A 9517-nucleotide genomic window follows, 5' to 3' on the forward strand; every position below is an offset into this window, starting at 1 on the left:
GCCCACCCCCGCGGCCCCGCGGCTCCCGGCCCAGCGGCCGCGCGTCTTCCGGCGGGCTCGGCGCCCCGCGGCCCGCTCCGCCCCCGGCGGCCGCCCCAGCCCGCCCTCGCCGGGATGCAGGGCGCTGCCGAAAACCCGGCACCGGACGCGGCGGAACGCGCCCCTGGGCACGCGCACCCCCGGGGCTGCCCAGACCCAGGGGCGGAGGCCACGGGGCGGACCGCCCTGTTTGCTGACTGGGGTCCCGGGGGACCACGTGGCCGGCCAGTGCTTCCGGTGGGGAAGCCCTTTCTCTGTCATTCATTCATTCATTCATTCACTGACAACTATCTTCCCAGTGCCTACCTCTGCACTCATTGTTACAGGCTCTGAGGATACAGCAGTGTTCAAAACGCAGGCCCGGCTTTCTGGGATCGTAATTCTGGCAAAATTAAATACTCGATAATTATAAACAGAAAATTAGATAGGTGATACCCCAGGTGACGGTAAGGGCTATGAGGAAAAAGGAAGCAGTCTATGGAGATGGGGGTAGAGGATGACTGGAGTTCCTCTTTCTGATCATAGTAGGCTAGGATATTTATATGAACCCATTTCAAAAAACAATAAAATTTAAAAATAAAAGTCTGGAATATCTATTTTTAATGTTCTCAAAGGAGTGTATTAGTTTGCTAGGGCTGCCATAACAAAACACCACCGACTCGGGGCCTTAAACAAGAGAAATTTATTTTCTCACAGTTCTGGAGGCTAGAAGGCCAGGATCCGGGTCTCAGCAGGGTTAGTTTCTCCTGAGACCTTTCTCCTTGCCTTGCAAATAACTACCTTTTCCTTGTGTCCTCACGTGGTTTTTCCTCTGTGTGTTTGCATGACCCTGGTGTCTCTGTGTCCAAACTTCCTCTTCTTGGAAGGTCAGATTGGATTAGAGCATACCCTAATGCCTCGTTCTAACTTAATCACCTCTTCAAAGTGATTTAAGTTTGTGAAAATTAATAAACAGAAACCTCATTTAAAATGGAGTCCGGAGGCCAGAAGAGGGAGCTTTCATGCCCTACGACAGGGCAGAGCTCAAGAGAAAGAAGAAAGACTTCGTTTTCTTGCCTGGCGAGAGCTTAGCCAATGAGACAGTCACACTCGGCCAGTGAAAAGCTACTACGCTTCAAACTTCCAGTCTCCTCCAATGGACTCTTCCTTTACTGTAGCCCTCCTGACTTCCTCTTCCCCTTAATAGAAGTTTCCCCTCCCCTCGCGTCTCAGAACTTGAGGTGGCTGGTCAAGTTGCAGATCTTGAGTTGCAATTCTTTATTGATCCCAAACAAACCCATTTTTGCTGGGGAAATAACTGGCTGCATATTTGTTTAAGGTCAGCAAGTTTAATCACTTAAATATGTGACTTAAATACAGTCACATTCTGAGGTACTAGGGGTTAGGGTTTTGACATATGAATTTGGGGGTAAGGGGACTGGACACAATTCAGCCATAACAATCGAGAGATGGCAGGATAGTAGGGAACTAACAGGCCAAACACTGGAAAGCCAAGATCCAAGATAGTAATCCAATTTGGAAAGAACTTTTGCCCTGAGGTCATTTACCTCACTGAAAAATTATAATCTTCCTTTTGCACTTCAAAAAGAAAAAATAAATAAAACACAATGTGTGGGAATGAAATAGAAAGCCCTCTGTACAATAATTGGGACTCGAAAGGGCTACACCCTTAGGATGAGGATGAATTAGTGGAACAGCAGAGGAATTTACAGGCTGGGGTCAAAATGCCTGTCTCAAGTCTCAGTCTTGGTTTAAGGTGGTCTCTGACTGTGATGCCATCAGATGCCTGGCAAAAGCAAATACAAATCCTCTCTGGAGAAAAGCACTATAACTGTAGGCCTTAAGTTGTTCCTACATATAAGTTTTCATAGAAATATTAAGTACAGAATTAAAGATAACCAGGTACACAAGGAAATTAGACTCTTTTAGTGAGTTTTTCAGCAGAAACACAAACAACAGAAATAGACCTGTGAAGATAATTGCTTTTGGAATTATCAGATGTAAACTATAAAACAATTTATGTTTTCTTTGGTCAAAGAAATGAAAAATAACTCAGTTTTGGCAGGTACCTGGAAACTATAAAAAGTAACAGAACAGATATAATAAACTAAATAGAAATTCTATGACTGAGAAATATAGTAACAAAATGAAGAATTCAGTGGATGCATATAACAGCAGATTAGATATAGTTGAATAGAGAATAAATGAAATGGAAGGTAGGTCAGAAGAGATTATCTAGAATGAAGCATTGAGAAACAAAAGGATGGAATATACAGAAGAGAGAATAAGAGACATCGATGATACTGTGGGAAGATCTAGCATAAGTTTAAGAGGAGAGAAGGTAGGGGAAACAACAGTATTTGAAGAAATAATGGCTGAACATTTTTCAGTACCTATGAAAGCCACCAAAAGACAGATTTAAGAAGCCAAATAACTCTCTAACAGGATAAATAAAAAGAAATCCACACCTAGACGAGTCATAGTGAAACTTCAAAAAACTAAAGACAAAAAAAGAAAATCTTAAGGGTTGTTGTGGTGGCCTTAAAACACGCCCACACCTTCCTCCAATAGGTGGAGACTAATTCCTCTCCCCTTGAATGTGAGGCAGACTCAGTTCTGAAGAAAAGAATGTGGTGGAAGTGATAATGTGTGATTTCAGAAGCTAAGTCTTAAAGGAGGTTGCCTCTTCTGCCTTAAACACTCTTTAATTGCTTGCTCTGAGGAAAACCAGCTGAATAACCAGCATCAGTTTGCCAGCCACGTGAGTGAGCCATCTTGGAACTGTACCCTCTAGCTCCAGTCAAGCCTTCAGATAACTCCAACCTTGGCCAACATCTTGACTCCAACCTCATATTGACTGCATCTTGAGCCAGAACCTTCCATCTAAGCAGCTTCTGAATTATTGACTCATGAAAAATGTAAGATTAAAAATGTCTATTTTTAGGCCATTAAGTTGTGGTGTTATTTGTTACGCACCAATCACTAACTAATAACAGTGGCAAAATTTGATAACTAACACAAGTGGCATTGTGACAGCTAACTTACCATCAGCAATATTGGAAGTCAGAAGACAGTGCAATGAAATCTTCAATGTGTCGTGAGGAAATAGTTGACAGCCGAGAATTCAATGCAGAGTTAAAAAAAAAATACTTCGGCCGGCCCAGTGGCACAGCAGTTAAGTTCACATGTTCTGCTTCAGCAGCCCAGGGTTCACCAGTTCGGATCCCAGCTGCAGACCTACGCACTGCTTGTCAGGCCATGCTGTGGCAGGCATCCCACATATAACATAGAGGAAGATGGGCACAGATGTTAGCTCAGGGCCAGTCTTCTTCAGCAAAAAGAGGAGGATTGGCAGCAGATGTTAGCTCAGGGCTAATCTTCCTCAAAAAAAAAAAAAAAAGAAAGAAAAGAAACAGACTATAACTACAGACAATGATATCGATGAATCTCACATAGTATTGAGCAAAAGAAACCAGACACAAAAGAAATACACACCGTGTGATTCCATTTATATAAAGTTCAAAAACAAGTGAAATTAATCTATAGTGCTAGAAGTTACCCTTTGGAAGATAGTGACTGGAAGGGGAGCACAGGAGTGCTTCTGGAACGCTATAATTTCTAATTGTAATCTATGAGCTCGTTACATAGACGTGTTTAATTTTGAAGATTCATCAAAATATTTGTCTACATGAATGTACTTTTCTGTTATAACTTTCAGGGCAACCAAGAAAAGAACAGAAGTATAATATTTAACTTCAAACTAGGAAAGAGGAAGAAAGGAAGATAAAATATAATCAACCCCCAAGAGAATAGCAATAAGAAGTGGGGAGTTGTTTTATAGAGGATAATCAAGGAATGTCCCTCTGATGAGATGCTATTTTAATAGAGACCTGAAAGAGGTCAGGAAGTGAGCCACTTTGATAACTGGAGAAAGAGCATCTTCGCAGAAGGTAAAGGCCCTGAGGTGGGAGTATGTGTGGGCATATCACAAACCAGCAAGGAACGCTGTATTGCTTGAAGCAAACTATAATAAGAACATTGGATCTATTCTGAGAGAAATGGGAAACGCTTGAGGGTTTTGAACTTAGAAACAGGATGGTCTGACTTACATTTTAACAGAATGATTTGGGTGCTAGCTGGAGAATGAACTGTGGGGGATACAAGTGAGCAATAATCCAAGTGAGGGAAAATAGTGAACTGGACCAGGTAGTAGCAGTGGAGGTGATGAAAAAGGTACCTTTTGAAGATAGAACCACAGAATTTTCTGATGTATTGAATATAGTTTAGAGAAAGAGGAGTCAAGAATGATTCTGATTGCTAACATTGGTAATACCTGCATTCTCTCGTTTGTTTTCTTTATACCTTGCTGTTTCTCCATAAATGAGCATTTACTTTTTTGTAGCAAGTTAAAAAACCATAAATTGAAATATTGATAGTTTCTATTTTTGAGTGGTTACGGGTACCTAGCATAACAAACCTGTTGTTTAGTGCCTATAAAAATGCCTCTTTACAGGTGGAAAAATAAGATTAAGAAAAATGAAGTAATTTGACTAATATCACAAAATTAGGGAGCTGTTGAGCTGGAATCTGAATATAGACTTTTATGACTCCCGAGTGCAAGCTCTTTAGCACTCTGCTATGAAGGCTTAGGACCTGAGCACCATCTAATATTCAGTGAAAAACAATTGCAATTCCAAAAGCATCTACAACATGAGCCTAATGATGTAAAAGCACAAACAGACAAGAGGACTCGAGAGAACAAAAATGATCTTCTATGTTATTGTTATCCCTGTAATAAAGGATACCAAAGCGTTATTTTAGCCCTAGTGGACTGTGTACTGAATTGTCCAGGTTGGCTTTCCCCATGAAACACCACCTATGAATAAGTATTGCATTTTTAGAAAATTAAAATGAGAGAGAAAGAGAGAAAGTAGAGTGAAAGGGGAGAGGACACACATCCCATAGAGTTGGGAGAAGTAGTGTAGAATATTAAAGTTCATCCAGAAATTTAAGTAGGTATGATATTGTATTAGTCTGCTCAGGCTCCCATAACAGAATAACATAGCCTGGGTGGCTTAAACAATACAAATTTATTTTCCACAGTTCTAGAGGCTGAGAAGTCCAATGTCAAGGTGCCAGCAAGGTAGGTTTCATTCTGAGGGCTCTTCTTTTGGCTTATAGGCAGCGGCCATCTCACTGTGTGCTCATGTGACCTCTTCTTTGAGCTCCACAGGGGAGAGAGAGAGAGAGAGAGCCCTCTGGTGTCTCTTCTTATAAGGGCACTAATCCCATCACAAGGGTCCCACTCTCATGACTCATCTAACTCTATTTATGTCCCAGAGGCCCCATCTCCAAATACCACCACATTGGGGCATTAGGGCTTCAACCTACAAATTTGGGGAAGAAACTTTTAGAAAAATAAAAGTAAATAGAGGAGATTTACCTGTTTTGAAATATATTACATATGTTTCTGTCATCAAAACCATGTCTCATTGGAGAATGTAAAGACACAGATGGATGTCACACACAGCCCAGCCTCCCATCTCAGCAGTTTAACCCAATAGCTGAAGTATAGTTCCTATCCAGCTCTGGGACTGCTTAGCTGTGCAACCTTGGGCATACCACTTATCCTCTCAAATCTTTAGGGTCTTCATTTATAAAATGGGGGTAAATAATAGTACCCACTTCACAGGGATGATGTAGTTCTAAATAAGGTCATCTATGTAGCTGTCCATAGTTTATTTGGCACATACAATCAGTTGAGAAAGGATAACATAGAATGAGGGGCATCTGGATAGTTGACTAGAAATTTGGAAAGCACAAATGTTTGGATCCTCAACTGCGTCGGATGTAAAAACACAAACTCAAAATATAGGAAATAACCTTCTCAGTGATAAGATTCTCAAAAGTTACAAAAATAAATTCTATATAGAGTGATGAGCTACACATAAAAAATGTAAAAATGGAATACATACACGCACAAACAAAACTGGAAGATAATTTGGATGTTTGTGTATCTGAGGGAAATTTTTCTATATGGATCCCTGACACTATTTATTAATTATCTCAATTTACAAATGGAAAAATTGAGTTTCTTTTCTGCCCTCTCTGTGGGGGACCCCTGTTCCCTGGATCCTTTGCCTCTTTTTTGTTTACTTACTTGTTTTGGTGAAGCCCATCCTCCTATACCTTTCTAAGAAAGGGTGCATGGAAGGTAAATTTTGACACTTGGCATATCTAAAAATGTCTTTATTTTGCCCTCACTCTTGTTTGTAGTTGGCTGGGCAAAGAACTCTAGACTGAAGGTCATTTTTCTGAAAAATTAGAAGACATTACTTGATTGTAACTGTCAGAAGTCTAAAGCTGACACCAAACCTGAAGTGAGTTCTCTCACCTGTTGTGCAGCAAGCCAATCTCTGACACGGTCTGTAGTGGAAGAAAGTAGGAATTTTATTATTGCACAGCGCTGAGCAAGGAGAGAGGGCAGCTAATTCTGAAATTCCACACTCCCCAAAAAGCTAAAAGGGTTTTTATTTGGGGTTTTAGGTAGGGGAGAGGGAGCGTATGGCCTTGCTGGTCGGAGCTTTCCCACCAGCCTGTCTTTGGCCTTGAGACACTTGCAGAGAGGAGGGAGCCCATGAGCTTGCTGCTCAGCAGCTTCCCCACCAGCCTGTATCTCTTTGCAGGGAGGAGATCACGAATCCAGGTGCTTGTCCTTGGCTGTGCCTGTCTCCATGGAGGATAGTGGATTCTGGAGCCAGGAAGCCAGAGAGTAAGCGGGGAATGAGTGTTTTGGTTTCAATCCCATATATGCTGGGTTTAATGTAGGGAAACTTATATCAGGGTTGGTATCAAAGCTTTTCTGATTTCCATATAGGTGAATGACCTATTATCTTGCTCCAGAAGCTTTTAGGACATTCTCCTTTCCTTTGGAATTGTGATATTTCATAATGATGTTCCTTGGTATGGGTTCTTTTTGGAAGCAGATTGCCTGGGTTCAAACCCAAGCTCTGTCATTTACTCTCTGGGTACCCTTACTGAGCCTCTCTGTGTCTCTATTTCCTCACCTGTAAAATGAGAATAACAGTATTACCCACTTCAGATGATTTTTTCTGAGAATTAAATGAGTTAATATCATAAAGTACTTAGAAGAGTACCTCATACATTGCAAGTGTGTGATAAATGGTAGCTATTGGTATTTACTGTGCTGAGCACATGGATCCTTTTAATCTGAAGATTCATGTTGTTCAATTCTGAAAAATTGTGTATATGCACGTATTTCCTACCATTCAGTTTCTCTTTGCTTTCTGGAGTTTGGGAGCTCAGTCTACATATGCAGGGGGTTTGGGTCATTGACCTTGATTTTTCACTGAGGTATCCATAATTGTCAGTGCTTTTGGGGAGGGAGGGGCAAATAGTTTCTCCAGAGAAGACTCCTCCAACCTCCTGCCAGGGTGAAGGTGTGGACTGTTGAAGTGGGGGATCCTGGCTTTCACTGACACAGGGGGCTGAGGGTCTCACAGTTCAGTACGGTGACTTACATTAGTCTCCATTAGCCCTGCTTCTTACGCCTCATCTCTACTGTGTCTGCTGTCCCCAATTCCAGATCAACTCCGGTCCTTCTCCAGAGAACAAACTTCTAGTCTCCTTTGGGATGAGGGAAGGTGGTAATGGAATGGAGAAAGGCATGAGAGGAAGAGATGGGCGTTCAGCAGCCTACAGTGTAGGGTAGATGAGAGGACCTCAGGATCTAACCACAGAATTTCAACCAATCCTGATTTTCAGCCCCTTGTCTTCCATGATGCCTGGTGTCTCCAAGGCCTCAGCCTTCCTGGGGACCTCCTCTGGCCTGTATACTTTTCAGTAGGCACTGATGAATCAGTAACTTCTCTTCTGTTTTCTCACTACCAAAAATGTCTTGACATTTGTCTACTGCTGTATTCTCCCCCTGCTCCTGTATTGTCTTTTATCTTCCCCCAATTTTTTTCTTTCAAATTGATTTTTCTTTTCTTTTTTTTTTTTTTTTTAAGGAAGATTAGCCCTGAGCCAACATCTGCCGCCAATCCTCCTCTTTTTGCTGAGGAAGACTGGCCCTGAGCTAACATCCATGCCCATATTCCTCTACTTTATATGTGGGATGCCTCCCACAGCACGGCCTGACAAGTGGTGCACAGGTCCACATACAGGATTCAAACCCCTGAATCCTGGGCCGCCAAAGTGGAATGTGTGAACTCTGGGCCAACCCCTTCCCCCAATTTTTTATAAACTCACATTTACAAGACAAAGATAAACTCATGTGGTTAATCAGCCATATTTAGCTGCATTTTTAGCAAATTAATTTAAAAATACTCTTCTATCTTAAAAGTGTGTCATTTATGACTTGCAGTTCTTATAGGCCTATCAATTCTGATCTATTTGCAAAGAAAAAAAAACAGATTTCCTCACCTACACAATCTAGGTATGCAAGTATAGAGATCGCCTTTATCTATCGTCATCATGGATACATAATTCAACTCAGTTCAAATCAAAACAACCCAACAAATATTTATTGAGTCCCTACTGTGTGCCAGGCACTTTTCTAGGCACTTGTGATCCATCAGTGAACAAAACAGATCCCTGCCCTCATGAAGCTTACATACCAGCAAGGGAAGACAACAGTAAACAATAAGCATAAGAGGTCTGTAAAGTATCTAGAATGTTAGGCGATGCGTGATGGAAAAAGAAACAATAGAGCAAGTTAAGGGGGCTTGGGAATGTTGGAGTAGGGCATAAGGGACAGGGTGCGGTATTAAGTAGCATGATCAGGATAGGCTTCAGTGAAAAGGCAACAGCTGAGCAAAGATGAGAAGGTGAGGGTGCAGGATATCTGAAGAACAGCTAGTGCAAAGGCCGATGGCAGGAAGAAGACTGGGGTTCAGGAGGGAGGTCTGGGTGGAGATGTGAATTTGGCAGTTAAATAGAGATGGTATTTTAAGCCATAAGACGATATGAGGTCATTGAGGCAGGGACTGTAAAGAAAAGTGATAGTCAGGACTTCCACTTAAAGAAGCAATCAGAGAAACCCAAATTCTTGGGAAATCTAAAACCATAGAAACATGGTAGAACATACAGAAGGAACAGTGTGTATCCCCTCTGTCCTTTGACCCATCAAAGTCACACAAGGACTTAAGAGTTAGAGGCCAGTAAAAAAAAAAAAAAAAAAAAGTAAATGTAGTAATGGGAAAAAAATCTAGAAATAATGGCATATATTATAAATCTGGATTTACAGCTTTACTTCTGATAGTTTATACTGACAATGTTCAGTCAACTGAATTGTTCTGCCACATAAGAGTAAGAAGTTGAGACTGACCTACCTCCAATTATGTTGGGACAGATGCAGTATCTATTAAGTGCAGTGAAGTACTATGAGTCAATTCCTCCACTTTCTCCCTCATACTTCCCTGCCTCAACATGGCCCCTGCAGTCACCTGCTCCCTGG

This window comes from Equus quagga, chromosome 5 (genome assembly GCF_021613505.1).
Source record: "Equus quagga isolate Etosha38 chromosome 5, UCLA_HA_Equagga_1.0, whole genome shotgun sequence".
In the NCBI taxonomy this organism is placed as follows: domain Eukaryota; kingdom Metazoa; phylum Chordata; class Mammalia; order Perissodactyla; family Equidae; genus Equus; species Equus quagga.